This window comes from Arachis hypogaea, chromosome 16, assembly GCF_003086295.3.
Source record: "Arachis hypogaea cultivar Tifrunner chromosome 16, arahy.Tifrunner.gnm2.J5K5, whole genome shotgun sequence".
Lineage (NCBI taxonomy): Eukaryota > Viridiplantae > Streptophyta > Magnoliopsida > Fabales > Fabaceae > Arachis > Arachis hypogaea.
The window spans coordinates 76,563,123-76,587,894 of record NC_092051.1 but is presented as its reverse complement, the minus strand read 5'-3'; the positions used below and the strand labels follow the sequence as shown (position 1 = coordinate 76,587,894).

The 24,772-nt window shown below is 35.9% G+C and overlaps 1 long non-coding RNA gene and 1 other non-coding gene across 3 annotated transcripts; one reads left to right on the top strand and one right to left on the bottom strand.

Moving 5' to 3' along the window:
- Positions 1–13,308: 13,308 nt before the first annotated feature.
- Positions 13,309–13,416, top strand: LOC112760409 (small nucleolar RNA R71). Its single transcript, XR_003180851.1, has one exon. It is a non-coding gene; the product is annotated as a small nucleolar RNA R71 (small nucleolar RNA).
- A 4,738-nt stretch (positions 13,417–18,154) lies between these two features.
- On the bottom strand, positions 18,155–22,611 carry LOC112758363 (uncharacterized). Of its 2 annotated transcripts, none has more exons than XR_003179595.3 (6): positions 22,515–22,611; positions 21,525–21,669; positions 20,389–20,460; positions 19,675–19,739; positions 18,871–18,924; positions 18,155–18,532 (listed from the first exon to the last, which is right to left on the bottom strand). It is a non-coding gene; the product is annotated as an uncharacterized lncRNA (long non-coding RNA). The 2 variants fall into 2 exon arrangements; XR_003179596.2 differs by having other exon boundaries at positions 21,525–21,650; positions 22,515–22,610.
- Between the last annotated feature and the right edge of the window lie 2,161 nt (positions 22,612–24,772).

Sequence of the window (24,772 nt, the reverse complement as noted above, 5' to 3'; positions counted from 1 at the left end):
AATTTCAGATAAGCGTATGGAGATGCTTATATTCCTTCTGAACCTCTGCTTTCCTACTGCTTTCATCCAATCACTCATACTCCTTTCCATGGCAAGCTGTATGTTGGGCATCACCGTTGTCAATGGCTACATCCCGTCCTCTCAGTGAAAATGGTCCAAAATACGCTGTCACCGCACGGCTAATCATCTATCAGTTCTCAATCCTACTGGAATAGGATTCAATAATCCTTTTGCGTCTGTCACTACGCCCAGCACTCACGAGTTTGAAGCTCGTCACAGCCATCCCTTCCCAAATCCTACTCAGAATACCACAGACAAGGTTTAGACTTTCTGGATCTCAAGAATGGCCGCCAATAATTCTAGTCTATACCACAAAGACTCTGATCGTAAATCAGGAGGCTAAGAGATTTGCATTCAAGCTTGCTTTCATGTAGAACGGAAGTGTTTGTCTGGTACGCGTTCATAAGTGAGAATGGTGATGAGTGTCACATAATCATCACATTCATCATGTTCTTGTGTGCGAATGAATATCTTAGAGAAGAAATAGGCTTGAGTTGAATAGAAAAACAATAGTACTTTGCATTAATTCATGAGGAACAGCAGAGCTCCACACCTTAATCTATGGTGTGTAGAAACTCTATCGTTGAAAATACATAAGAACAAGGTCCAGGCATGGCCGAATGGCCAGCCCCCTAAGCGTCTAAGGAAAAACGTTCCAAAGATCTAAAAGTGATCCAAAGATGGTCCAAAGATGTAAATACAATAGTAAAAAGTCCTATTTATACTAAATTAGTTACTAGGGTTTACAGAGATAAGTAAATGATGCAGAAATCCACTTCTGGGCCCACTTGGTGTGTGCTTGGGCTAAGCATTGAAGCTTTCATGTGTAGAGGTCTTCCTTGGAGTTAAACGCTAGTTTGTAACTTGTTTCTGGCGTTTAACTCTGCTTTGCAACTTGTTTCTGGCGTTTAACGCCAGAATAGGGCAGAAAGCTGGCGTTGAACGCCAGTTTGCGTCATCTAAACTTGGGCAAAGTATAGACTATTATATATTGTTGGAATGCCCTGGATGTATACTTTCCAACGCAATTGAGAGTGCACCATTTGTACTCCTGTAGCTCCAGAAATTCCATTCTGAGTGCAGGGAGGTCAGAATCCAACAGCATCTGTAGTCCTTCTTCAGCCTCTGAATCTGATTTTTGCTCAAGTCCCTCGATTTCAGCCAGAAAATACCTGAAATCACAAAAAAATACACAAACTCATAGTAAAGTCTAGAAATGTGATTTTTATTTAAAAACTAATAAAAATATATTAAAAAATAATCAAATCATACTAAAAACTATGTAAAAACAATGCCAAAAAGCATATAAATTATCCGCTCATCACAACACCAAACTTAAATTGTTGCTTGTCCCCAAGGAACTGAATATCAAATAGGATAAAAAGAAGAGAATATACTATAAATTTCAAATATCAATGAAACTTAGCTCCAATTAGATGAGCGGGACTAGTAGCTTTTTGCCTCTGAACAGTTTTGGCATCTCACTTTATCCTTTGAGGTTCAGAATGATTGGCATCTATAGGAACTCAAAATTCAGATAGTGTTATTGATTCTCCTAGTTTAGTATGTTGATTCTTGAACACAGCTACTTTGTGAGTCTTGGCCATGGCCCTAAGCACTTTGTTTTCCAGTATTACCACCGGATACATAAATGCCACAAACACATAATTGGGTGAACCTTTTTAGATTGTGACTCAGCTTTGCTAAAGTCCCCAATTAGAGGTGTCCAGGGTTCTTAAGCACACTCTGTTTTTACTTTGGACCTCGACTTTAATCGCTCAGTCTCAAGTTTTCACTTGACACCTTCACGCCACAAGCACATGGTTAGGGACAGCTTGGTTTAGCTGCTTAGGCCAGGATTTTATTCCTTTAGTCCCTCCTATTCACTGATGCTCAAAGCCTTAGATCCTTTTTACCCTTGCCTTTTGGTTTTAAGGGCTATTGGCTTTTTGCTCTTGCCTTTTGGTTTAAAGAGCTTTTGGCTTTTTCTGCTTGCTTTTTTCTTTTTCTTTCTTTTTTTCTTTTATTTTTGCCATAATTTTTTTTCTCTTTTTTTTTGCAAGCCTTGTCTATTCACTGCTTTTTCTTGCTTCAAGAATCAATTTTATGATTTTTCAGATTATCAAATAATATTTCTCCTTTTTCATCATTCTTTCAAGAGCGAACAATTTTAACATTCATAAACAACAAATTCAAAAGACATATGCACTGTTCAAGCATTCATTCAGAAAACAAAAGGTATTGTCACCACATCAAAATAATTAAACTAATTTCAAGGATGAATTCGAAATCATGTACTTGTTCTTTTGTAATTAAAGCATTTTTCATTTAAGAGAGGTGATGAATTCATAGGACATTTATAGCTTTAAGACATAGACACTTAAATACTAATGATTATATAGTAAAGACACAAACATAAATAAAACATAAGGCTCAAAAATTGAAAAACAGGAAAATAAGAACAAGGAGATTAAGGAACGGGTCCACCTTAGTGAGGGTGGCTGATAAACCACTATTTTATGGTTTATCTTGTGCTCAATTGAGTGGTTTTTATCAACTCTTTACCCACTTATTCATACTATTTGCATGGTTTTACATTTGCCTTCCTAATTATGCGCTGTGATTGAAAACATGCTTCTTTGGCCTTAAGTTCCCTATGTTTAGACCTCTCTTATTACCATTAGATGCCTTGATATGTGTGTTAAGTGATTTCAGAGATTACAGGGTAAGAATGGCTCAGAGGATGGAAAGGAAGCATGCAAAAGTGGAAGGAATACAAGAAGTTGGAGAAATTGCTAAGCTGTCCAGCTTGACCTCTTCGCACTCAAACGACTATAACTATAGCTACAAGGGTCCAAATGACGCGGTTTCAGTTGCGGTGGAAAGCTAACGTCCGGGGCTTCGATTTGATATATAATATGCCATACTTGCTCTGATCCTAGGCGACGCGGTCGCGTGATCCACGCGAACGCGTCGCAGTGGCGAAAAACCAGCGTGGCAGATTTCTTCTCCAGCGATTTCTGGGCTGTTTTCGACCCAGTTTGCGGCCCAGAAAACACAGATTAGAGGCTATAAAGTGGGGGAATGCATCCATACATGAACAAGCTTTCACATTCACAATTTTAGGAGTAGATGTAGTTTTTAGAGAGAGAGGTTCTCTCCTCTCTCTTAGGATTTAGTTTTAGGATTTAGGATTATTTCTTCTTCATCACAGGTTCAATGTTCCTTTTATTTATTTTTCTAATTTTATTTATGAACTCTTCCATGTTACATTTGATATCTTTATTAGTGCTAATTGAGGTATTTCAGAATTATGATTGCTTTCTTTTATTTATTATATAAATAATTTGGATTTTTCCCTTTTGGCTTTGGTTGAGTTATTGGAGACTCTTGAGTTATCAAACTCATTGTTAATTGAAAATTGGAATTCTTCGAGAATTAATTCGAGTTTCACTAACTCTAACTTTTCCCAAGGAAAGACTAGGACTTGAGGAATCAGAATTAATTCATCCACTTAACTTACCTTTATAATTAGAGGTTAACAAAGTGGGAGAAAAATCCAATTCTCATTACAATTGATAAGGATAACCAGGATAGGATTTCCAGTTTTCATACCTTTCCAAGAGTTTTATTATCTATTTAATTTAATACAATTTACTTTCTTGCCATTTACTATTCTCGCTTTTTATCTTATACATTAAAAACCCCCAATTTACAAACTCATAACCAATAATAAGAACACCTCCCTGCAATTCCTTAAGAAGACGACCCGAGGTTTAAATACTTCGGTTATCAATTTATTTAGGGGTTTGTTACTTGTGACAACCAAAACATTTGTAAGAAAGGTTGATTGCTTGGTTTAGTAACTATACTTGCAACGAGAGTTTACTATAACTTCTAAACCATCAATATTCAGTTCTTCAAAATGGCGCCGTTGCCGGGGAATTGCAAACGTGTGCCTTATTATTGGTTATTGTAAATATTTTTACTTTTTGCTTGTTTATTTGTTTTTATTTTTGTTTTTATTTTTGCTTTTTCATAAATTAAGAGGTTATTGGTTTTTATTTAGTAATTAAAAATAAATTTTCAAAACATTTGTTCTTCGTGTTCATCTTGACCTTCAAGTTGTTCTTAGTTGTTTTCTTCGTTTTGATCTAAAAATTTTAAGTTTGGTGTCATTTTATTGTGTTTCTCTTTCCTCATTAAATTCAAAAAATTCAAAATTTAAAACTCAAATTTTAAATTTCAAATTTTAATTTTCAAAATTCAAATTTAAAAATTTAAAATTCAAATCTCAAATTTCAAAATTTAAAATTTCAAAATTTAAATTTCAAAATTCAAATCTTTTTCAAAAATCATATCTTTTTCAAAATCTTATCTTATCTTATTTCAAAAATCAAATTTCAATTTTCAATATTTAAATTCCAAAATTCAAAATCCAAATTTAAAATTTTAGATTTAAGATTTTAAAAATCAAACCTTTTCAAAATTTAAATCTTTTTCAAATTTTTATCTTATACTGTTGACTTTTTCAAAATTCAAATTTCAAAATTTTAAAAATTCAACTTTAAAAATTTTCAAATTTCAAAATTTAAAAACTCAAAATTCAAAATTTAATTTTTCAAATTCAAAAATTTTAATTTTAGTAAGCTTTTAATTTAAATTTGTTTTTATTTTCGTTTTTAATTTTTATTAGCTACCATGAATTCTCACCCCTCTCGCTTTGAGTTTGGTTCTAAATCTGTTGAAAGGAGTGGAAGCTATAATAGGAATATGCATCAAGGTCTAAGCAATCAAAGATGGATGGAACAACACCCTCCAAGATATCATGGGCAAGGACCACTCTACAATGCATACCAAGCTGATAGATATGGTGGACCCCCTTGTAATTACAACCAAACCCCACCCTGTGCTTATGAACCACCTCTCCAACATACCTTTGAACCACCAAACTCACAAGCCCCTTTACACCATTTACCTCCATATGACCTTAACCCACATCCACCATACCAACCACCCTATGAACCGAATGAGCCATACATAGATCCACCCCAACCTCCATTGGATAACAATACACTCATCTCTAAAATCATTGGTCTCACCTCTACACTCCAAAATCTTATATCCCGCATGAACTAACCCTCTACCTCCAATATTCAACCCTCAAGCTCTAGTGCACTTCCTTTTCAACCACATAATGATCTTTTCATCCCATCACCACCCTCCATGGAAGAGCACCCACATCCATCAATCCAAGAGCAAGATGATCCCAATTATGCTATTAATATGGAACAGGAAAGAAGGAATCATCTTCGCGAATCCATACTTCATAAAGAGCTAGAGGAGGCCCTACGGGTAAAGGTAGGAGAGACCCTTAAAGATGAAAGAATAGTTGAAAGGAGTTGTCATGGAAAGAAAATCATCGAGATAGAGACAAAGCATCAATTATTAAAAAGGAAGAAGTGGTTACAGACTTAAGAGATGCTGAACCTCCATGGGAAAGTCAAGACATAGAGACTCCTTCCAAGATGGTTGCATTTGATGTTGAGGAGGGTGTACAACCTCCAAGGCATGTCATGGTTAAGGACTTGGAAAAGGCCGATCAAGAGATAGAGACTAAAGAAGAAGAAGCACAGCCTCCCATGCCCTTGGTGAGCAATGAAAAAGAGATTGAATTGGAAGAAAGCTACCAAGAGGAAGAGGTTGATATTGAAGAAACTTGCAAAGAGGTGGAAGTTGTCAAAGAGCACAAGGGAGTGGAGCTTGAAATCACCTTGCCAAAGTTATTGGAGACTCCTCCCCCTAAGTTGCCATCATCCTTCACAACATTCAAGTGGGTAAAATTCATATCCCTTAGTTTTCTAATTCCACTTGAATATGGGCTACTGGAGATGGATGGTCAACTTAGAGCTATTTGTGGCATAAAGAGTAAGAGGAAGATGGTCAGTGGTAAGAATTGTCCTGCAAGGTTCATTATGGTTGGAAGCTCAAAGTTTAAATGCAAGGGTTGGTGTAGAGCTCAATTGAATGGGTCTAGGAAGCTGTTTGGTAGCTGCAGTGAGAATTCAAATTACTTATCACCTGGCTGGAAAAATACAAATACCAACAAAAATGGGTGTAAAAGCAAGGTTTGGGATCCTGGAATCTGCTCTGACATTTGTCACCCCGGGAGCCTAAGAATCAGTTTGAAGCTTCTTAAGGGCTTTACATACCTAGTTTGGGACCCCAGAGGTTACTGGAAGTACAAACACTGGTGGGGATTCCTGGATGAATACAAGCATAAGCCACCATAACTGGGAGCTCACCAAATGTCCAACTTAAGGACTTTAACTAAAAGTGCTAGGTGGGAGACAACCCACCATGGTATGATCGTTCCTTTTTCATTTTTATTTAGTTTTATTTGTTTTCGAGTTTTATTTTATTTTATTATATTGAACCTGGAGTTTTGCATCACATTCATATTAACACTGCATTCTGCATTTTTTTCAGATTAAAAAAAAAAGCACGCACGCGACGCGGCAGCGTCGCTGACGCGTCCGCGTCACTAGTGCGTTGGGAAGAAAAGAATTGAACAGAGAGTCATGCGAGAGCGTGGCTGGAGGCGCGCCTTTAGCATAATTTGACCCATGCGACCGCGTCACCGACGCGATCGCGTTAATTGAAAAATAGCTTCCCTACGCGTCCGCGTCACCCACGCGACCGCGTGGCCCTGTAAATCGACGTAAAAAGGGTGTATGGCCAAAAGTTGAGCTTAAATTGGGCTGGACTCGTGCTGGAAGCCCAAGCCCTCCTACGCGAACGCGTGCCCCACGCGTCCGCATCATATTGGAAATAAGGCCATTCATGCAATCACGTCGACCACGCGACCGCGTCACCCAATATTTTGGCCAAAAGAGTTTCGAACAGAGAGTTGTGGGAGAGCGCGGCTGCCCTCACGCCACTCGCACGGATCATGTCACGCGTCCGCATGACCAACGCGACCGCGTCGAATAGTTTAAGCGCTGCTCACGCGAACGCGTACCCCACGCGTCCGCGTCGCTCGCGCCGCACAGCTCATCTAACTCTGCCAAAAATATCTTATCTTTTTCCTACCTAAATCCTAATTTCTTCTATCTTTTCTTCTTTCTCTCTCTTTTCTTACTTTCTTTTTCTTCATCTTTTTAACTTCTCATCCTTTTTCATTTTCATTTTATTTTATTTATTTGCATACTTTTATTCATTACATATTTTTATTTTTCTAAATTTATTATTTTACCATTGTTGTTCAAATATTCTTATTCAATTGTTACATCTTTTCTGGTATTTTCTTGGTGCTTAGTGACTTGTTTAATTCTGATTGAGTAATATTATTTAAATCAATGCCAATCTTTTATATTTGTATTACTTTTACATTGACATGAATTTATATTATCTCTCGTCCCCCACTCTCTTCCCCATTGTTGCAAATTTTGCACCATTGGTATGCCATGGCTTCTATTGTTTTCTCACGTACATGTTGAAGCTTTTATGTAATTGAGACCCTTATCATTTGGCATTAACCCACCCATACTTCATTTATTTTCTTATCTTTACTTCTGGGTATTACTATTCTTCTTTTTCTCTTCTTTCAGGCTGGCCACCGAAGATGGAAAAAGGGAGAAACTTCTAAAAGGGGAGACAAACAAGTCCATCTGCACAATCCTTGAAGGAAAGCGTCAGTTGGAACAACCCGTCCACCTGCACATCTCAGCATGCACCGAGGACGGTGCAATCTTTAAGTGTGGGGAGGTCGATACCGATCTCCATGGGTTAGTTACTCTTCTATCTCAACACCAATGGTTTATTTTCCTTGTTAGTTGTTGCATTTGCATGTTTGATTGCATATTTATTTGATTTTGTGCATTTAGTTACTACTTGGTTAAAGTAAAAAATTTCTTTTTAAGACCCTATTTTTGAAAATTTTCACTAATTTAAATTGAAAAATTTTTGTGTTAAATTTGTTTGAAGTTGTATTTGGAACATGATTTTTGAGCCAAAGAACACACAACCTGTGAGATTTTGAGCTTGTTTATATGGTTACATTATTTAACCATAAATTTTTATTCTTGTGTGTTTTCTTCTCTATAATTGCAATCTTTACTTTGTTCCATTCTATATGTCCATTATTTAGTGTATTTATATTCTTGCATATGATTGAGGCCATTATTTGTTATTAGCTCACTTTTCCCAAATAAGCCTACCTTTTACATCACCCTTGTTAGCCACTTTGAACTTTTTAATCCCCTTCTATTTCATAACCACATTACTAGCCTTAAGCAGAAAAACAAAATAAAAATCCCAAGTTAAATCCTTGGTTAGCTTAAGATAGATATTGTGAATAATTTAAGTGTGGGGAATTTCATGGGAACATGGGATGATATGAAAAAGTAGGGAATTAAATTGAATAAGTAATTTGAAAATTTGGAAAGCATGCTCATGTGAAATCAAAATAATTAAATTACCATGTGCTTTAAAAAAAAATCAAGTAATTAAATAAGGGGATACAAAAAAAAAGAGAGAAGAAAAATAATATTACCCCAAATGCAAAATAAAAAGAATCAATGCACATGGGACAAAATTAAAAAAAAAATAAGTTTGATACATGAGCATGTAATATAAAAGTGGAAAAAATTTGGGTAGCTAGATAAAGCATTTTAAAATTATATAAAGTATGTATATGTTAGGTGAGATCTTAGACTAATCAAGGATTCACTTTATAAAGCTCACTTAGCCATATATATACCCTTACCCTTACCTTAGCCCCATTACAACCTTGAAAAGACCTCATGATGTTTGCATTGATACATTAAATATTGTTGATTGGTTAGATGAAGAACAAAGTTTTAGAAAGCATGACTAGAGAAGAGTAGTAGAGTGATTAAACCCTAGACACTTGAGAGATTAGAGTGATATACACTACCAGTAAGGGTTCAATGCTTGATTCTATGTTCCCTGCTTTCATGAGCTGTCTTCTTACAAGTTTACTTGTCTTTTATTGTATAATTTGAATTAGTGAAATCTGATTTATGTATATTCTTGGAGAATTTGATTTACTTTTAACCAAGTAGGTAGAAACATTTTGCATGTAATTATATTCATATAGATAGGTTGTATTTCATACATTCTACCACTCCTCTTCATTCTTTATAGCTTCTCTTAAGCTTAGCATGAGGACATGCTAATGTTTAAGTGTGGGGAGGTTGATAAACCACTATTTTATGGTTTATCTTGTGCTCAATTGAGTGGTTTTTATCAACTCTTTACCCACTTATTCATACTATTTGCATGGTTTTACATTTGCCTTCCTAATTATGTGCTTTGATTGAAAACATGCTTCTTTGGCCTTAAGTTCCCTATGTTTAACCTCTCTTATTACCATTAGATACCTTGATATGTGTGTTAAGTGATTTCAGATATTATAGGGCAAGAATGGCTCAGAGGATGGAAAGGTAGCATGCAAAAGTGGAAGGAATACAAGAAATTGGAGAAATTGCTGAGCTGTCCAGCTTGACCTCTTCGCACTCAAACTGCTATAACTTTAGCTACATAGGTCCAAATGACGCGGTTCTAGTTGCGTTTGAAAGCTAACGTCCGGGGCTTCGATTTGATATATAATATCCCATAGTTACCCTGACGCTAAGTGACATGGTCGCGTGATCCACGCGGACACGTCGCAGTGGCAAAAAACCAGCGTGGCAGATTTCTTCTCCAGCGATTTCTGGGCTCTTTTTGACCCAGTTTGCGGCCCAGAAAACACAGATTAGAGGCTATAAAGTGGGGGAATGCATCCATACATGAACAAGCTTTCACATTCACAATTTTAGGAGTAGATGTAGTTTTTAGAGAGAGAGGTTCTCTCCTCTCTCTTAGGATTTAGTTTTAGGATTTAGGATTATTTCTTCTTCATCAAAGGTTCAATGTTCCTTTTATTTATTTTTCTAATTTAATTTATGAACTCTTCCATGTTACATTTGATATCTTTATTAGTGCTAATTGAGGTATTTCAGAATTATGATTGCTTTCTTTTATTTATTATATAAATAATTTAGATTTTTCCCTTTTGGCTTTGGTTGAGTCATTGGAGACTCTTGAGTTATCAAACTCATTGTTAATTGAAAATTGGAATTCTTCAAGAATTAATTTGAGTTCCACTAACTCTAACTTTTCCCAAGGAAAGACTAGGACTTAAGGAATCAGAATTAATTCATCCACTTAACAAAGTGGGAGAAAAATCCAATTCTCATTACAATTGATAAGGATAACCAGGATAGGACTTCTAGTTTTCATACCTTGCCAAGAGTTTTATTATCTATTTAATTTAATACAATTTACTTTCTTGCCATTTACTATTCTTGCTTTTTATCTTATACATTAAAAACCCCCAATTTACAAACTCATAACCAATAATAAGAACACCTCCCTGCAATTCCTTGAGAAGACGACCCGAGGTTTAAATACTTCGGTTATCAATTTATTTAGGGGTTTGTTACTTGTGACAACCAAAACGTTGATTGCTTGGTTTAGTAACTATACTTGCAACGAGAGTTTACTATAACTTCTAAACCATCAATCTTCAGTTATTCAGTGGCGTCTTCCTCTTCTTGAAGAACCAATGGTGCTTTTGAGCTCCTCTATGTCTCTTCCTTGCCTTTGTCGCTTCATCCCTAGTGATTTTGGTGCTCCTATCCTTAGTTGCTCCCAATAGTTGTGTGGAGGAAAATGTATCCCTTGAGGTATCTCAGGGATTTCTTAGTGAGGGAATTCCTCATGCTCTTGTTGAGGTCCATAAGTGGGCTCTCTTGTTGTGCAGTCAAATGCTCTATTACTGAGCTATGGACCCTTGAGATGAATCTCTCCATCTCCCATGACTCGGAGGTGGAAGCTTTTGTCTTCCCTTTCCTCTTTCTAGAGGTTTCTCCGGCCTTAGATGCCATAAATGGTTATAGAAAAACAAAAAGCAATGCTTTTACCACACCAAACTTAAAAGGTTTGCTCGTCCTCGAGCAAAAGAAGAAATAAAGAAGGGGAAGAAGAAGAAAATAGAGGAGATGGAGGGGGAGAGAGAGAGAGAGGTGGGGTAGGTGGGGATCCTGTGGGGTCCACAGATCCTGAGGTGTCAAGAATTTCTCATCTCTGCACCATTTAGATGTGCAAAATACCCTCTGTATGTAATACTGGCATTTAACGCCAGACTGCTGCCTGTTTCTGGCGTTAAATGCCTAAATGTAGCCTATTTATGGCATTTAACACCAGGTTGATGCTTGTTTCTGGCGTTAAACGCTAGCTTGGTGCTTGTTTCTGGCATTAAACGCCAGACAGATGCTTGTTTCTGGCGTTTAAATGCCAGAATGCTCTTCCTCCAAGGTGTGCTATTTTTAATGCTATTTTTCATTCTGTTTTTTATTTTTCAGTTATTTTTGTGACTTCACATGATCATCCACCTAAAGAAAACATAAAATAGCAATGAAAAATAAATAGATATAATTAAATAACATTGGGTTGCCTCCCAACAAGCGCTTCTTTAAAGTCAATAGCTTGACAGTGAGCTCTCATGGAGCCTCACAGATGTTCAGAGCATTGTTGGGACCTCCCAACACCAAACTTAGAGTTTGAATGTGGGGGTTCAACACCAAACTTAGAGTTTGGTTGTGGCCTCCCAACACCAAACTTAGAGTTTGACTGTGGGGGCTTTGGTTGACTCTGCAATGAGAGGAGCTTTTTATGCTTCCTCTCCATGGTTACAGAAGGAGATCCTTGAGTCTTAAATACAATGTAGTCCTCATTCAGTTGAAGGACCAACTCTCCTCTGTCCACATCAATCACAGCTCTTGCTGTGGCTAGGAAGGGTCTTCCAAGGATGATGGATTCATCCTCATCCTTCCCAGTGTCTAGGATTATGAAATCAACAGGGATGTAAAGGCCTTCAACCTTTACTAACACGTCCTCTACTAGTCCATAAGCCTATTTTCTTGAGTTGTCTGCCATCTCTAATGATATTCTGGCAGCTTGCACCTCAGAGATCCCAAGTTTCTCCATTACAAAGAGTGGCATAAGGTTAATGCCTAACCCCAGGTCACACAGAGCCTTCTCAAAGGTGATGGTGCCTATGTAACAGGGGATTAGGAATTTACCAGGATCCTATTTCTTTCGAGGTAATTTCTGCCTATCCAATGCATTTAGTTCATTGGTAAGCAAGGGAGGTTTATCTTCCCAAGTCTCATTACCAAATAATTTGGCATTCAACTTCATGATTGCACCAAGGTACTTAGCAACTTGCTCTTCAGTAATGTCTTCATCCTCTTCAGAGGAAGAATACTCATCAGAGCTTATAAAGGGCAGAAGCAAGTTGAATGGAATCTCTATGGTCTTTGTATGAGCCTCAGATTCCTTCAGGTCCTCATTGAGGAATCCCTTAATGTTCAGAGGACGTCCCATGAGGTCCTCCTCATTGGGATTCACGTCCTCCTCCTCCTCTCTGGGTTCGGCCACACCAAGTAAGGTTATAGCCTTGCACTCTCTTTTTGGATTCTCTTCTGTATTGCTTGGGAGAGTACTAGGAGAAGTTTCAGTGATTCTTTTACTCAGCTGGCCCACTTGTGCCTCCAAATTTCTGATGGAGGACCTTGTTTCATTCATGAAACTTAGAGTGGCCTTAGATAGATCAGAGACTATATTTGCTAAGCTAGATGGATTCTGCTCATAATTCTCTGTCTGTTGCTGAGTGGATAATGGAAAAGGCTTGCTATTGCTAAACCTGTTTCTTCCACCATTATTAAAGCCTTGTTGAGGCTTTTGTTGATCCTTCCATGAGAAATTTGGATGATTTCTACATGTGGGATTATAGGTGTTTCCATAGGGTTCCCCCATGTAATTCACCTCTGCTATTGCAGGGTTCTCAGGATTATAGGTGTTTCCATACTGTTGGATGCAGCTTGCAATCCATTCAGACTCTGAGAAATCATATTGACTTGCTGAGTCAATATTTTATTCTGAGCTAATATGGAATTCAGTATCAATTTCAAGAACTCCCTTCCTCTGAGGCGTCCCATTACTCACATGATTCCTTTCAGAAGTGTACATGAACTAGTTATTTGCAACCATGTCAATGAGTTCCTGAGCTTCTGCAGGCATTTTCTTTAGGTGAATGGATCCACTTGCAGAATGGTCCAATGACATCTTTGATAATTCAGATAGACCATCATAGAATATATCCAGGATGGTCCATTCTGAAAGCATGTCAGAAGGACATTTTTTGGTTAGTTGCTTATATCTCTCCCAAGCTTCATAGAGGGATTCACCTTCTTTCTGTTTGAAGGTTTGAACATCCACTCTAAGCTTGCTAAGCTTTTGAGGAGGAAAGAACTTGGCTAAGAAAGTCGTGACCAGCTTATCCCAAGAGTTCAAGCTATCTTTAGGTTGAGAGTCCAACCATATTCTAGCTCTGTCTCTTACAGCAAATGGGAAAAGCATAAGCCTGTAGACCTCGGGATCAACCCCATTGGTCTTAACAGTCTCACAGATTTGCAAGAATTCAGTTAAGAACTGAAAAGGATCTTTTGATGGAAGTCCATGAAACTTGCAATTCGGTTGCATCAGAGAAACTAATTGAGGCTTTAGCTCAAAATTGTTTGCTCCAATGGCAGGGATTAAGATGCTTCTTCCATGTAAGTTGGAATTTGGTGCAGTGAAGTCACCAAGCATCTTCCTTACATTGTTATTGGGTTCGGCCATGTCTCCTTCTTTTTCCAAAATTTCTATCAGATTTTCTCCAGAGAGTTGTGCCTTAGCTTCCTCTTCAGAGTCCTTTCAGGTTCAGGATCAACTTCAACAAGAATGTTCTTATCCTTGTTCCTGCTCATATGAAAAAGAAGAGAACAGAAAAGAAAATATGAAATCCTCTATGTCACAGTATAGAGATTCCTTATGTGAGTATAAGAAGAGAAGAATAGAAGAAGGAGAAGAGAAAAATTTGAATTTTAAAAAGAATAAAAGGAAAATATTTTTGTTTTTATTTTAATTATTAGTTAGAATTGGAAAATAAAATAAAATAAAAATATTTTTGTTTTTAATTTAAAATTAAAGTTAAAATTCGAAATTTAAGAAGAGAAATAAAATTAAATTAAAATTAAAATCAATTAGTTAATTAAAAAGGAATTTTGAAAAAGAAGTTAGTGATTTTCGAAAATTAGAGAGAGAGAATTAGTTAGGTGGTTTTGAAAAAGATAAGAATCAAACAAGATAAGATTAATTGACAAAAAGATTTGAAAATCAATTTTGAAAAGATAAGAAGTTAGATAAGATGTTAGAAAAGATTTTGAAATTGATTTTGAAAAAGATATGATTGAAATTTATTTTGAAAAAGATTTGAAAAAGAAATTTAAAAAGATTTGATTTTGAAAATTAAAGTTGATTACTTGACTAACAAGAAACAAAAAGATATGATTTTAAAATTTAAAGATTGAACCTTTCTTAATAGGCAAGTAATAACTTGAAATTTTTGAATCAAAATATTAAATGTTAGTAATAAATTCGAAAATATGAAGTAAAAATAAGAAAAAGATTTTGAAAACCATTTTGAAATTTTCAAAAATCATAAAAGAAAAATGAAAAAGATTTGTTTTTTGAAAAAGATTTAAAAAAGATGTAATTTTTAAAATGAAAATTTGATTTGACTCATAAGAAACAATTAAATTTAAAAACTTTTTGACTAAATCAAACCAAATTTTCGAAAATTTATGAGAGAATAAGGGAAAGATATTTTTTTTATTTTTGAATTTTTAATGAAGAAAGGGAAAAACAATAAAAAGACTCAAAACATGAAAATTTTATGAATCAAAACACACAATGCATGCAAGAACACTTTGAATGTCAAGATGAACACCAAGAACACTTTGAATGTCAAGATGAACACCAAGAACTTATTTTTGAAAATTTTTAAGAAAAGAAAAACATGCAAGACACCAAACTTAGAAATTTTCAAACTTTAGACACTAACAAATTGAAAATGCATATGAAAAACAAGAAAAGACACAAAACAAGAAAAATTAAAGATCAAACATAGAAAATCATCAAGAACAACTTGAAGATCATGAAGAACACATGCATGAATTTTTGAAAATTTTAAGAAAAATTAAAAAGATGCAATTGACACCAAACTTACAAATTGACACTAGACTCAAACAAGAAACATAAAATTTTTGGTTTTTTTTATTTTATAAGAATTTTTTGGTTTTTTCTGAAAATTATTTTGGGAAAAACAAAAAAGAAAAAATTTCTTTTATATTATTTTCGAAAATAAGAAATAAAAAAGCTTAAAAATAAAATAAAATTACCTAATCTGAGCAACAAGATGAACCGTCAGTTGCCCAAACTCGAACAATCCCCGGCAACGGCGCCAAAAACTTGGTGCACGAAATCATGATCGTTCATTCCTTGGTAACGGCGCTGAAAAATTTATACGCATATTCATAATCTTAGTTCTTTGTCACAACTTCGCACAACTAACTAGCAAGTGCACTGGGTCGTCCAAGTAATAAACCTTACGTGAGTAAGGGTCGATCCCACAGAGATTGTCGGCTTGAAGCAAGCTATGGTCACCTTGTAAATCTCAGTCAGGCAGATTCAATTGGTTATGGAGATTTGATAATTAAAATATAATTAAAATATAAAATAGGATAGAAATACTTATGTAATTCATTGGTGAGAATTTCAGATAAGCGTATGGAGATGCTTATATTCCTTCTGAACCTCTGCTTTCCTACTGCTTTCATCCAATCACTCATACTCCTTTCCATGGCAAGCTGTATGTTGGGCATCACCGTTGTCAATGGCTACATCCCGTCCTCTCAGTGAAAATGGTCCAAAATGCACTGTCACCGCACGGCTAATCATCTGTCGATTCTCGATCCTGTTGGAATAGGATTCAGTAATCCTTTTGCGTCTGTCACTACGCCCAGCACTCGCGAGTTTGAAGCTTGTCACAGCCATCCCTTCCCAGATCCTACTCGGAATACCACAGACAACGTTTAGACTTTTCGGATCTCAAGAATGGATACCAATAATTCTAGCCTATACCACGAAGACTCTGATCGTAAATCAGGAGGCTAAGAGATATGCATTCAAGCTTGATTTCATGTAGAACGGAAGTGTTTGTCAGGCACGCGTTCATAAGTGAGAATGGTGATGAGCATCACATAATCATCACATTCATCATGTTCTTTTGTGCGAATGAATATCTTAGAGAGGAAATAGGCTTGAGTTGAATAGAAAAATAATAGTACTTTGCATTAATTCATGAGGAACAGCAGAGCTCCACACCTTAATCTATGGTGTGTAGAAACTCTACCGTTGAAAGTACATAAGAACAAGGTCCAGGCATAACCGAATGGCCAGCCCCCTAAGCGTCTAAAGAAAAATGTTCCAAAGATCTAAAAATGATCCAAAGATGGTCCAAAGATGTAAATACAATAGTGAAAAGTCCTATTTATACTAAACTAGTTACTAGGGCTTACAGAGATAGGTAAATGATGCAGAAATCCACTTCCGGGCCCACTTGGTGTGTGCTTGGGCTGAGCATTGAAGCTTTCACGTGTAGAGGTCTTCCTTGGAGTTAAACGCCAGTTTGTAACTTGTTTCTGGCGTTTAACTCTGCTTTGCAACTTGTTTCTGGCGTTTAACACCAGAATAGGGCAGAAAGCTGGCGTTGAACGCCAGTTTTCGTCATCTAAACTTGGGCAAAGTATGAACTATTATATATTGCTGGAAAACCCTGGATGTCTACTTTCCAAAGCAATTGAGAGCACGCCATTTGGACTCTTGTAGCTCCAGAAAATCCACTTTGAGTGCAGGGAGGTCAGAATCCAACAGCATCTGTAGTCCTTCTTCAGCCTCTGAATCTGATTTTTGCTCAAGTCCCTCAATTTCAGCCAGAAAATACCTGAAATCACAGAAAAACACACAAACTCATACTAAAGTTCAGAAATGTGATTTTTATTTAAAAACTAATAAAAATATAAAAACTAATCAAATCATACTAAAAACTATGTAAAAACAATGCCAAAAAGCGTATAAATTATCCGCTCATCACATATCCTAGTACAAGAAGCATCACATGCATATGTCCTAAGGTCTAAGCTATTGGTGTCTAGCCTTATTATTTGTTTCTTTCTTTCATGTTGCCAATCCTTGGCTTTTCTTTTCTTTTTCCTTTCTTACTTTGCTTCATTTTCCAAGGATGTTCATTAATAAAAGGTTTTATACCAGCAACTAAGTTCACACTACAAGAGATATTCTATTCTGTAGCTTTTATTATTGAGCTTATCATCTAATCAAGAAATTACTACCACAAGTCTTTATTCTAATTCCTACTACATTGGACAATCACTTTCTATTTCAAACATTTTCTCTTATTGATGCAAAAGGGGAAACAAGACAGAATTTAATGCAGATGAGTGATAACAAGCATTTAAACTAGTGCAGACATCAAAATTACACTATTTGAACTAAACATCAAGGTAAACAGCAGCTCCTCATTCAGAATAGTTCATAGCAGAGTGAATTTTGTGACAATACAACCTCTCAGGAGTGTCTTGCAGCTATCATCATCATCCTTTACTTTTGCATTTCCCTTGGTGATGTTTCTTTTAAGAGGCTGTGTGTCTTTTCTGCATAATTATTGGAAGTTCACTACAAGAAAACACGTCTATTGCCACGCTTTTAAAGCGTGGCAAAAAGCTGAAAAAAACGTGGCGATAGCTTTTCGCCACGCTTTTTTATCTACCGCCACGCTTTTAAAAGGGTGACCTATGAAAGGGTGGCGGTTGCTCTATCGCCACGCTTTTTTCAACCTATCGCCACGCTTTTTGTTTGCCACGTTTTTTTACAAATTGCCACTTTTAAAAGGGTGGCTGTATGAGCGTGGCGATAGAGAGAGATACGGCCACGCTTTTAAAGCGTGGCGATAGGGAGAGATACGGCCACGCTTTAAAAGCGTGGCCATAGGGAGAGATACAGCCACGCTTTAAAAGCGTGGCGAAAGTCTTCTCAAATTAAAAAAAAAAATTTCTTTTCCTTGATCTACATCGCTACACAATATAAATTTTCAGTCTTTTTTTATTACCAAACCTATAAATATAATATACAATTTTTATTACAAGACAAATTAAACAGTTATTAGTGACGACTTTTGCCACAATTTTTATGAATCTCGAGTTCAAATTCCAAAACTAAAAGCTAAAGAAAAATACAGGAACAATACAACTTAAACCCTTGCTGTTCCTCCTTCCTTTAGCCCTCAAACTTCCTTCCTCACCTCAGCAACACCATTTCTCTCTTCTGTACACTTTTTCGGTTTATCTTGGATGTCCTGCAATCAAGAAGTTACAGCTTTCTCAACTACTTCAGAGACAGAACTGTCCACTTTGCTTTTTGCCTCTGCCAGCAAAGATTCATAATACTACAACAACAACGGCACAAAGAGAATCCGAGTTCAGCCACACATCATCAGCAATATTATTGCATCAAAAAATCATCACATGGAGGGAATCATTATTTAGCTTTAGCTATAATCCTAAAGCATTTATCATAAACCAAAGCATGCAGGTTCAGTACCCCTAAATTCTAACCACTCCTGTAATTATAATACTTCTAATGATATGTTAGGAACAAGTAGTTTCCAGTCAACCTTGATGACATAATATAGTCTATAGTTCGTACATCCAAAGCAAAGACTGTTTTCCATAGTTATTAAAATATCCCAGAGAATGAGTTTCAGGAGCATCAGTGTCAACTTACTTGTCTTTGAGTTTCCAACTGAGATGTTAGAAGACGGTTGTATTCATCCAAAATCTGTTTTTGAGAAATAACAATGAATCACTAACCATGTATTGAAATGGGAAATATACTCAGAAATAGTGGTGCTAATAACAATGAAGACTTAGTGTTGTTAGAAAATTAAAATGCTATCCTATCAAATGATGATGTGGAACTATTTCTACAAGACAGTATATCTATTAAATGTAAAGTGGTTCATGCAAGCAGGCCAGTGTTAATTAATCACAGCGAGCAAGATTATCCGACCCAGATATGCATATGTTTCTATTTCAGGCTATCTGTCCAAGTTAGCTTCAGCATAAACACAGGACATTCAAGAGTTTATATAGAACAAACATACTGCCTCAACTTCAATACAAAGTTGAAATATAATACTTTTTGCAATTATTATATTAGTAATTGCTTTGTCCTCTAACAGATTTCAAGGACTAATGATTTTGTTTTTGGGGCTGGGGGGAGGAGAGATGGGAATCAATTCTAAAAAAAATGATAATATTCTATACTAATTAGTTTGTTTTAAAAGAGGACTCCAGCCCTCCATAAAATAAATTAAAATACACTACCTCCTAAAACAGGCAAAAGAAGTATGCTGCAACCAGGACTAGAAAAAAGTCTTCCCCGTCGGAGTCTATTTTTTAAAAAAGTCTAGAAAAAATACACTACCATTATTTTTAAAAATTTGAAAAATTTACTTATACACATATTTTTTTCTAAAATTATTGTATCCCATACCCATATTCTTCGTACCGCGTATAGATACCGTACCTATATTCGTACATACAACTTCAGCTTCAATTCATCCAAGTTAGTAATAGTGTGGTTGTCCCTGGCTGCATTTATCGATATTCACAGTTTAGAATCACATAATTGGCTTGCATATAGTTACATCAAAACTGTAATGAGTCGCATAAAACTGCAACAATATAAATTTTAAGTTGTAAATTAAACAAAAAGTTCACAATGAAATTACTATAATGCCTAGCAAAAGCAGCTTAGTAACGAGTGATGATTTAGGTTTGTCCTAAATGATTAGCAAAATAGAAAGGTAATCTGATGCTTATAATCTGATGGTGATATATATATACTTCACATAATTGCTTAAATGATGCTTAAATGATTTAGGTTTGTCTTATTTATGCTTATAATCTGATGGTGATAGTGATATATATATACTTCACATAATTGCTATGGTTTTGAAATGAGATGAAAAGGTAATCCAAATAGAAAGCACACACATATTTATTCTTATAATTGACACATAATTCAATGATAATGTAGATAAATTTCAAACTGATAATATATTTGAAATTCGTCTTTTTTTAATTCAAATAAAAAATAAATTCAAAGTCTATATTGGAAGTCAAACATTCATATGTATATATATCTGTAGCTATAATATATATTGCTCTTTGCTCATGACCACTCATTGTCAATGATTTATCAAATGAAATTAACTCAGAAGCATACAAAAATGGTTACCTAAGTAGTGGTTTCAGTGCTTGGAGTTCTTTACAGATCAGTTCAGTGGCAAAATCGACTAGCTTTGTGAATCTGTGATAAAAATTGACAAATTCTCACTTAGACAACCCTCCAATGGACATGAATAATGAAACCCAAACAGCTAATTAAAAATAGCAAGAGAGTAGAATGTCCTTAAATGGCCTAATGCATTTGTTCTTTCTAGTACTACTAAAATCCACTCATCATGCTGTGCCATTTATACTTCTATACTCCTAAGTCCTAACCCATAATTTTGTTTTCAATTTTCTTAAAATTTAATACAATTTAAATAACTGTGGTAACACCAATTGAAAAACATGAATAAACTTATATTTCTTTTATACAAAAAGTGGTTGCTAGTTAATGCAAAGTATAAAGTGGGTTGATGTGAATGTGAAGGAATAAAAAAGGGAAAATGGAAGCAAGTGTCGGGAGCTGCTGATTGCTGATGGGGAAATGCATTAGGACCCCCTTCCCTTCAATTTTAATTAATGCCTACAAGCTGGGAGCTGCTGATTGCTGATGGGGAAATGCATTAGGACCCCCTTCCCTTCAATTTTAATTAATGCCTACAAGCTGGGAGCTGCTGATTGCTGATGGGGAAATGCATTAGGACCCCCTTCCCTTCAATTTTAATTAATGCCTACAAGCTACAATGCCACTGCAATTTACAAACAATAAATACACTAACTACACTAAATTGTTCAAAAACACAAACTACACTAACTCTATACAATCATTTGACTTGAATGGCAATAGAAGTAGATCAAATAAAGCTTATTTTAAATAAGTAAAAAGCATTAATTTATTTGAAAGCATAGGGTATTCCTTTCAATTATTTCCAAATAAAGCCTCTACTTTAAGCATGTCATTGCAAAATACCAAAATGGAACCTTTTCTTTTCAAGTCCTTCAAATCTGTAACTCTTTTCTCTCTTCCTACTTGACGTTTTCTTAATCTAACGATTCCATATATCTTTGCAATAGAATCTCTTGTATTAATCATTAATCCTAAGCAATACAAACAAAATTACAACAAATACATCCCCACAAAAGATTTAAACAGATCATCTTAATAATTAATTTCAGATAGAAGCAAAAAAATCTTTTACTCACATCACACACACCCCTCAGCAGGGGCTTTTCTCCCTTCTTAAGCTTCTGTTGTCACACCTTTTTTACTTGTTCTTTGTTTAGCAACTACCTGACAACTATCCTCCCTCTTCACGTGACTGGCTTTCCCTGCAGTCTTTGTATCAAACTGTTTCCATGTTTTTACGAAAATAAAGTGTAAAATTATCCTCTCTAATGTGTCATCATATAATATCAATGATTTGCACATTTTTAATACAGAAAATAATTATACATTTAATAATCCAATACATAATAAAATTTGGATAAAAATAAACTTTTAGAACACGCATTAAACATACTAAACAAGTATTTCTAAGTTTTATAATTCTATGAGAATAAGAATGATACAACAAATTAATTATCTAGAGTTTAATTCAAACATGATACTCTATATTCAAATAAGATTTGTGAGGAAATTTACTAAAATGTAAAATGTAAATATTCAATTCTCTCTAGCTTCTTCACAATCATCACTTCCAACATACTAAATGATATCGACATCAGCAGGCTTAGCTTATTCAACCTTTTTAATTAATAATATTATTACAGAAAAATACTAAGAGCACCATAATTTAGCTGATATTATTATCTTATCAACTAGTTTTTCCTCCCTCTACATGTGCCGGGAAATGAATTTCAGTTAGTTATATATCTTTCATACTTTTTATAAGGAAGAGCAGAGCGAAACATTTTATTTTACGAGTGTGAAAACCCCTAGAAAGCTCAAATGTTTTCTATGCGAATTCATCAAATGAGAAACAGATTTTTAACCTAGCGAAAGCTAAAACGAAATCAAAGGCGCAAAACTAACAAGAGCAATACACGTGTGCCTAGGGTTCATTTCGATGTATTTGAAACACATGATTCTGTAGGAAGCAGAAAGTAAATAAGCTAATAAAGAAAAGTGAATTCAGGAGAGTAATTAGATGAGTGGGGGAGTACGAAGTGGTAGAAAACGATGGAAGAGCTTACATTGAAGGGGCTGGGATCTTGTGGAGCTATTCCAAGAGAGAGAGAGAGAGAGAGATTGAAAGGGGATGCCCAGCAGAGACGAATGCACGCTTCATAACCGCAACCATAATGAAGATCTGTTGCCACGCTTATAAAACGATCCTGTTTCACTCTATAGCCACGTTTTTGAAGCGTGGAAAAAAAAACGTGGCCATATCTCTAATCAATTGCCACCCTTCCAAAAGCGTGGCCGTTGACCCTTTTCGCCACGTTTTTAAAGCGTGGCAAGAAAAAACGTGGCCGAATCTCTATTCAATCGCCACCCTCACAAAAGCGTGGCCATTGATCACTTTTGGCCACGCTTTTAAAGCGTGGCAAAAAAAAAGCGTGGCCATAAGCCTTTTTTCTTGTAGTGGTTGCTGGTTTTTCCAAGCACTTAGGCAGATGGTTAGCATGCATGAATTATTGTAGGTTCTTGATCTTATTTTGGTGAGGGAACACCAAACTTAGTCCCTTGCTACTGTATATGATGCATCAGTTACATGAAACCATGTATTTTTGCTAAAGGTAATAAAACTAAAAAACTTGAAGACAGACAATGGTTTAGTGATTTCCGTGATTGCTTGGAGCTAGTACTCATTTATGCAGAGGGTTGAAATGTGTTTTTAAATGAGATTTTTGGTGGAACACCAAACTTAGCATCCTTCACTCACCCTTAAATTATTTTGGTGTGCAACACCAAACTTAGCTCCTTGCAATACAGATAAGTCTACTTAACCTTTTTTATTGAAATAGTTTAGGAAAAGAAAACTACCTCTGGTTGGGTTGCCTCCCAACAAGTGCTCTTTTAATGTCACTAGCTTGACATCCTTCATTCTTGCTCAACTTAGCTTCTGAATCTCCTTCTCTTTGTCCCAAGGACCTCCCAAATAATGCTTTGCCCTATGACCGTTTGCTGTGAAATTGTTCTTTGTTGCTTCATCTAGGAGTTCAAGACTTCCATAAGGGAGAACCTTTGTCACCAAGTAGGGACCAGTCCATTTAGACTTAAGTTTGCCAGGAAAAACTTTGAGCCTGGAGAGTACTTGCCGTCCTGGTTTGAACTCCTTCTTTGAGATCCTTTTGTCACGCCATCTCTTGGCTTTTTCCTTGTATATCTTAGCATTTTCATAGGCTTCCAGTCTAAACTCATCCAATTCATTTAATTGCAATAGCCTCTTCTCTCCTGCTGCCTGAGAATCAAGGTTGAGGATTTTAGTGGCCTAGAAAACTTTATGCTCAAGCTCTACAGGAAGACGACAAGACTTGCCATATAACAACTGAAAAGAAGACTTTCCAATAGGAGTTTTGAATGCTGTTCTATATTCCCAGAGAGCATCTTCTAATTTTCTAGCCCTATCCTTTCTTGTGTTCCCCACTGTTTTCTCCAAAATCCTCTTCAACTCCCTATTTGCAAGCTCTGCTTGGCCATTGATCTGTGGGTGATATGGTGTGGCTACTTTATGCATCACTCCGTATTTGTGAAGTAGTTTTTTCATCTGTTTGTTGCAAAAATGACTACCACCATCACTGACAAGACCCTTAGGCACTCCATATCTAGTAAAAATGTACTTCTTAAGGAATTGAATGATAATTTGTGCATCACAGTTGGTTGTTGCCATGGCTTCCACCCACTTTGAGACATATTCTACTACCACAAGTATGTATTTGAAAGAATATGAAGGTGGAAAAGGTCCCATAAAATCCATGCCCCAAAGATCAAAGTGTTCTATCTCCAAGATGTGTTTCTGAGGCATTTCATTCCTTCTTGTTAATCCTCCAGCTCTTTGGCACTCATTACATTGATGAACAGACTCTCTAGCATCCTTGAATATGGTTGGCCAATAAAATTCGCTTTGAAGTACTTTGGCTGCTGTTCTTTCTGGCCCAAAATGTCCACCATAAACTGAACCATGACAATGCCATAGTATGTCTCTCATCTCACTTTCAGGAACACATTTCCTAATCATTCCATCTGGACACCTCCTGAATAAGAATGGTTCATCCCATAAGAATTTCTTGGCCTCATTTAGCAGCTTCTTCACTTGTTGCTTGGTGAATTCTTGGGGAATATTTCTTCCAACCTTGTAGTTTGCAATGTCTGCAAATTAGGGAGCTTGTTGGATTTGCAAAAGGTGTTCATTTGGAAAGACTTCGTTCACTGAATGTGGAGCTTGGTTAGCTTCTTGTGATAATCTTGACAAATGGTCTGCCACTTGATTCTCATTCCCTTTTCTATC